The sequence below is a fragment of the Chelonoidis abingdonii genome, chromosome 11, assembly GCF_003597395.2.
Source record: "Chelonoidis abingdonii isolate Lonesome George chromosome 11, CheloAbing_2.0, whole genome shotgun sequence".
NCBI lineage: Eukaryota > Metazoa > Chordata > Testudines > Testudinidae > Chelonoidis > Chelonoidis abingdonii.
In genome coordinates this window covers 57,059,157-57,065,624 of record NC_133779.1, presented here as the reverse complement: position 1 = coordinate 57,065,624, position 6,468 = coordinate 57,059,157, and the positions used below count along the sequence as shown (strand labels likewise).

Below are 6,468 nucleotides of genomic sequence, written 5' to 3'. Positions count from 1 at the left end.
GAAAGTGCTACTTATGGATGCTGCTATGTCAAAGCTTCTCTTGGGTGATATGAGCATCCTCCAGCTCGGCTCCATCTTTGCCTCCCTTCTTGGTTATACTCCTATCTATGAGTATTAATTATTTGGTGAACCCCCACCTCATACCTCACATTTTGCAAATATGCGGTAAAATTCCTCCCCATTTAATCTCCAGAGTGTATCAGAGCAACTGCCTGTATGATCTGTGCCTGGGCAACGGGGACACACAGGTTCTGTGCCAGAGCATCCACAGCTATGTGACGGCCTGCCAAGAGGCTAAGGTCTTCATCCAGCCCTGGAGGAGAACCTCCTTCTACCGTAAGTGTGCTGATAGTGTAGAAGCTCTGGGATGCACTGGGTAAGGGAGGGGGTCAGTGTTACTGGGCATCATGTTCCAGGCCTCTAGAACTCTTCTGGGTGGGAGCCAACAATCTCATGTTCCCTTACAAGTGTGCCCTTTTCCTCTCCTCCATCTCCTGCTCTCCTCTCCTTCATGTCTGTCCCTCTAGGCCATGGTGTGAGATCTTTGCAGTCATTCATTATTTCTCTCTCTATTTAAGCTGTGAGCTGCCCAGTCAACAGCCACTACGAGCTCTGCGCTGACCTCTGCACCACCAGCTGCACTGGAGACATCATGGACTACCCAGAGACCTGTGCTGAAGGCTGCCAGTGTGACAAGGGCTTCCTCTTCGATGGCCAGGGCTGTGTGACTCTGCAGAGCTGTGAGTGCTGCGAACAGGGGAGATACTACAAGGTACAGCCTCAAAAGGTCTGGGTCTGATCTAAATTTTTTTCTCACATATCTTAATCCCTACACTAGTCAGGAATAGAGTTTGCTATAATGGATCAGAGCATTGGCCTATCCAGCCTGGCATCCCCACGTTGTTAATACCGAATGCCCAAGCACCAAGAAAGGCAAAAAGATTTGGTTCCCTTTGTCCGTTGTGGGGAAACTGAGGCATAGAGATGGGCAGTTACTTGCTCAACACCACCCCGTGAGTCAGTAGCAGATGGGAGGTTAAAACCTAGACATTGTTCTGTCCCTCAGTCCAATCTTAGCTCATTAGACAGCCTCTCTCTTTAATGTTAAGAGAAATAATATTATGACACAATAGTTTTTCACACACCTCATCACACAGCTCTGAGTTTAGCACCGACAGAAATTTTTATAAATAAGCATTTCCACTTACGTTGCGTTATTTCCTCCTTCCCAAACATCCCATCAGTCCAGTGAGACGGTCCTGATGAACGAGTGCCAGCAAAGCTGCACCTGCGTTCCTGCCTGAGGGGTGACTTGCAAAGCCCACAACTGCACCAGTGGAGCAACCTGCCAGATCAGAGATGGCGTCATGGACTGCATCAGCCAAGGTAAAGGACAGTCACTGATTGAAACATGCCCTGAGGGGTTATTGCACAAGCAGTGAGTAAAGTCATTTCAATTATGTCTCCTCACCCTTCTCTCTCTCTCTCTCTCTCTCCTTTTATTTAGCCTGCAACCCTGACCCGTAATATTACAGCATTTTGACTTGAAAGATGGAAACATTTGTTGGGTCAGAGTCTCTGCTATGTCCAGTTTCTGATGTGCACAGCAGAGCCAAGTGGGCAGCTGTCAGGGAGCTGATCACATTCCTAGATCTTCTCCCTGGCTGTAGCCTAGGAGCTGCTCTAAATTGGAGCCTACTGGCTGTGAGGGCCATTAGTCAGCTGGGCACTGTCAGAGCCCAGCACATCCCAGCCACTCTCCTTTGCCTGCTCCATGCTGCCCACAACATGCCCATAGGTGTTGTACCACCTCTGCTGGGCATTGCGGAGAAGGAGACATAGGAGCCGGTTTTACTGTGGTCACACACGTGCAGAGATTTCCTCAGCAGGGGACTCGCGGGAGGTTTGCGAATGATGCAAAGGAAGTGTGTATGGGGAGAGAGGAAGAGAGATAGAGAAGTGCATGGTGATAGATATAACGATGTGTGTGGGGGGAGAGATAGAAAGATACATAGATGTTACTGATTAGTCTGCTGTTTCTTGTCTTTCTATTGTCTTTCCCCCTAGTTATTCCAAAGCCATCCTTCAGTGTGGTCTGCTGCAGGGAAGGAACTATTTGTAAGGTGATAAATGAGCAGCCAAAGTGTGTGCCGGTCTCTCGGGGCACGTGCTGGGCTGGGGGATACTTTCATTACCGAACCTTCGATGGATGGGCGTACGATTTCCATGGCAACTGCACCTACACCATGGCCGAGACCTGCAGGGATGCTGCCGGCCTGCTCTCCTTCCATGTCATGGTCAAGAGCAAGAACAGTGGGGACACATAGGCCTTCTACAGTGGGTCAGTGACTGTCCAGGTGGATGGAGTCACTGTCACCGCAGCCAGGGCTGAAGCCGGCTTTGTGTGGGTGAGTGCTGGGTGCGCACGTCTACCCTGCTTCTATGTCCACCCTGTAGGCTTTGCTAAATAGAGGGCAGGAAACTGCAGCCCCCACCATGGACGGGGCATGTTGTGGGTAGGACAGAGCAGGCAAAGGAGAGTGGCTGGATGGTGATGGGCTCTGACAATGCCCAGCTGGCTAATGGTCCCTATGGGACCACACCCAGTGGACTCCATTTAAAGCAGCCCTGAGGCTACACCCAATGTAGACAAGGCCCAGTGTGGTCAGTAGTTATGCAGGCAACCTTTGCAATGAAGTAATCCAAGCTGTTGCAGTGGGGAGTCTGGTTGGCATAGTCAGGTGTGCTCTGCTGCTGTATCTATCAGTGCTGTTCCCTAAGTCCCAATACTGTGATAGTGAACGGGTTGGCTTCCTAGCAGGGGACACCCTCTGCTCGGAGTCAGTGCTGACACCAATGGCCAGCAGGCGCTGTGGTGAGCTGCAGGGAGTGGGGTGGGTGACCTAAAAGGGAACATTGTCCTGGCAAGTCAGTGCTGACCCCAATGCCTGTCCAGCAGGTGCTGTGTGGCAGGGAATGATGTAGGGGGGGTCAGTCAAGGGCGCTGTCCCTCAGAGTCCAGCATGGCACTACAGGGTGCTGTACTGAAGGGTGCAGGGTGCATGACTCGCTGTGGGGAGCTGTCAGCTCTGTCTCAAGCACACGGGATCTGCACGCCAGATAAAGCGTAGACCTGAGCATTTGGTTATTTCCTATCCCCAGCTCATCATGCAAGAGCAGGGCCAGTATTCCAGCTCTTGTGGGCAAATCCCAGCTCCACTGAGTCCATCCTACTACAAATTCCCCAGCAGTTTCTAATGTAACAGGGATCCCTCTGAGACCCCACCTGAGAAGAATCCCCACGCCTGGATCCAGGAGGACATTGCCTGAACTCTAAGATATGGGGAAACTGAGGCACATCTAGGCAGGTCGGGGCTGTGCCCTACAGAGCCTGCTCCAACCTGACGTACCTCAGGGGCCCTGGAACATTGTAGACATCTCCTTGAGACCTCCTGCCCCTCAAGTGCTCCTCCTAAGGGCTCTCATCCACGCAGCATTGTCCCCACAAGAGCTGCTCCCTAATGGTTCTAACCAACGCAGCCTCCATCTCCTAGAGTAGCTCCCACTCATTCTTCTCCTTGGTCCTTTTGTCTACAATAGGCTACATCGCAATCATGGATATAATATTGGACCTGGTTGGGAAAACCCTATGAATAGCAATGGGGCAAAAATCACAATTTTCAGTGAATCTGGACACAAACTTGAACCAAATTTGGATTAAAACATCACATTAGATAGAACTGGCCTGAGAAAGCTAATTCCATTGGCACAAAGATTTCATTTTGAAAATTAGCTTCATTCCAATATGGAACGAAACTCATAAATTACCACATTTTCTATGAAGACGAATGGAGCCCCAACTCCAGGTCAGTCTGCCTGGTAGGCTGCCAAGGAGCTGGTGGCAGGAAAAAACAGACGGTTTTGAAATCGGCCTTGTTTCCATCAGAACTCCTTGGAAGAGGAACAATCTTCTAAATCCCTTTTGATTTTGATGAACAGGCAAATACTAGTGAAAAAGTATATCAGAGTAGAGCTCAGTGTGTAAATGACAGACCTGTGCACTCTGTTCTGACCTTTGCCGTTTCTTTCTCACCATGAAGGTGAATAACACCAGGGCTCACTTACCCGTCTCCCTGAACAACGGGGCCCTTCGGCTCTATCAGAGCGGCACCTCCCTCATCCTCCGCACCGACTTCAACATCAGGGTGTACTATGACAGGAACAACCACCTAAGGGTCACCGTCCCTAATGACTTCTCCGACAGCCTGTGCGGCCTGTGGGGCAACTATAACGGGGACCCCTCCGATGACTTCCGGACCCCGGATGGGGACCTGGCTCCCAGTGTTGCTGCCCTGGGGAAAAGCTGGACAGTGGAAGATGAGGATCAATTTTACTGGCACGATTGCATTGGAAGTTGCAGATCCTGTGACCCCAGCATAACCAAAAAGTACAAGAAGGAGGCCTTGTGCAGCCTGATAACCAAGGTCTCAGATGGGCCCTTCAGCCAGTGCCACAGCAAGGTGGATCCTACAGTCTACTTTGACAACTGCGTGTACGATCTGTGCCACAATGAGGGCAACAGGAAGGCCCAGTGTGAGGCCCTGAAGGCCTACGCGGACACCTGCCAGCTGGAGGGGGTCAGGATTGGGGAATGGAGACAGCTGGCCAGATGCCATGAGTACAGATTTGTATGCCAAGTTCCATGGTCTCCTGGTTAGACCAGGGAGCCTGGGGCTCAGCACTCTTGAGTTCTAACCCTGGTTTTGGAAGAGGGCATGATCGAGTGGTTTGGGATTATTGAGCAGTGACTGGCAAATCAGGACTCCTGAGTTCTATTGTCCCCACAGTATTTGCCTGTCTGTGGAATTACTAAGGTGCCTGTCATTTTCAATATCTAACGTCCACTGATAACACATGGAAGCTGGGGTAAGATTGTGGCAGTTTAAGTCATTCATAGAATCATAGATTCTAAGCCAATGGTTCTCAACCTATTTACTATTGTGGGCCACATAGGCAGCTTTCTAAGTGTTATATGGGCTGCATCCACACAACATATGTACTACCTGTATGGCCCAGAGGATGTCACATGGGTCACAGTGACCTGTAGACTTTGGGTTGAGAACCACTGCTCTAAAGTCCGAAGGGACCATCATGTAAATCTAGTCTGACTTCTTGCACGTTGCAGCCCACAGAATCTCACTCACCCACTCCTGCAACTGACCCCTAACCTCTGGCTGAGTTACTGCCATCCTCAAATCTTGATTAAAGACTTCAAATTACAGAGAATCTGCCATTTACACTTGTTTAAACCAGCAAGTGACCTGTGGCTCAAGATGCAGTGGAAGGAAAATAATCTCTAGGGTCTGCCAATTTGACCTGGGGGAAAAATTTCTACCTGACTTCAAATATGGCAATCAGCTGGACCCTGATCATATGGGTGAGACCCACCAGCCAGACACCTGGGAAAGAATTCTCTGTTGTAACTCGGAACCCTCCCCATCCAGTGTCCCATCACTGGCTGTTGGGGACATTGCTGCTACCACTCACAGATCAGCTACGTGCCTTTGTGGGCAGTCTCATCACACCATCCCCTCCATAAACTTATCAAGCTCAGTCTGGAAGCCAGTAAGGGGTTTTGCCCTTATTGCTCCCCTTGGAAGGCTGTCCCAGAACTTCACTCCTGGGATGGGTATCCTCTAATTTCAAGGCTAAATTTGTTGATGATGTCCATTTGTTTTTGTGTCAACATTGGCACAGTAACTCCTCTCCCTCCCTGGTGTTTATCCCTCTGATATATTTATAGAGAGCAATCATATCTCCCTTCAGCCCTCTTTTGGTTAGGCTAAACAAGCCAAGCTCTTTGAGTCTTGTCTCATAAGTTAGGGTGACAGGGTTGGGACTCACCACCCAGTGCCTCCTGCTGGTTGTCTCTGGGAATTAGCTCAGTCCAATGGAGCGCCCTCTCCTGGTAGTGTCCCACCTGCTGTCTCACCCTTGGTTGGCGTCTGAGCCTGCATCGCTGTCCAGGTCGCGGTGTCCTTTTCTAGACCACTGCCCTCCAGCAGTGCCCCTTAGTCCATCCACACCCCCTTCTGGGGGAAGGGGGTTGATCAGCAGTCTTTCTACGCCTCAGCCACCATGTCCAACCAGACTCCCAAGTCTAATCCCTCTTGTCAGGGATCTGGCGTGTCTATAATGGCTGCTCCCCACTGCCGATGGCTGGGTGTACTGCGAGGGGGGAAGGGGCGGATCCAGGCCCACCCTCTACTCTGGGTCCCGGCCCAGGGACCCTCTGGCAGCAGCCTTATTGTCCTCCTTTTCTCCCATTGTCTGTCCGCCTCCCTGGGCCACTTCCCCTATGGCCCCTTGCACCTCATGGGCCCTTCTCTTCAGGGCATGCTGCCTGGCAGGCTACGGACTAGAGCACCCTTCTGCTTCCTGAGCCTGGCCAACACTGCACTGTCCACA

At 51.0% G+C, this 6,468-nt stretch overlaps 1 long non-coding RNA gene across 1 annotated transcript; it reads left to right on the top strand.

The window, feature by feature from the left end:
- The first annotated feature begins 249 nt into the window (after positions 1-249).
- Positions 250-2,191, top strand: LOC142047537 (uncharacterized). Its single transcript, XR_012656857.1, has 4 exons — positions 250-336; positions 579-772; positions 1,245-1,386; positions 2,068-2,191. It is a non-coding gene; the product is annotated as an uncharacterized LOC142047537 (long non-coding RNA).
- Positions 2,192-6,468: the final 4,277 nt, after the last annotated feature.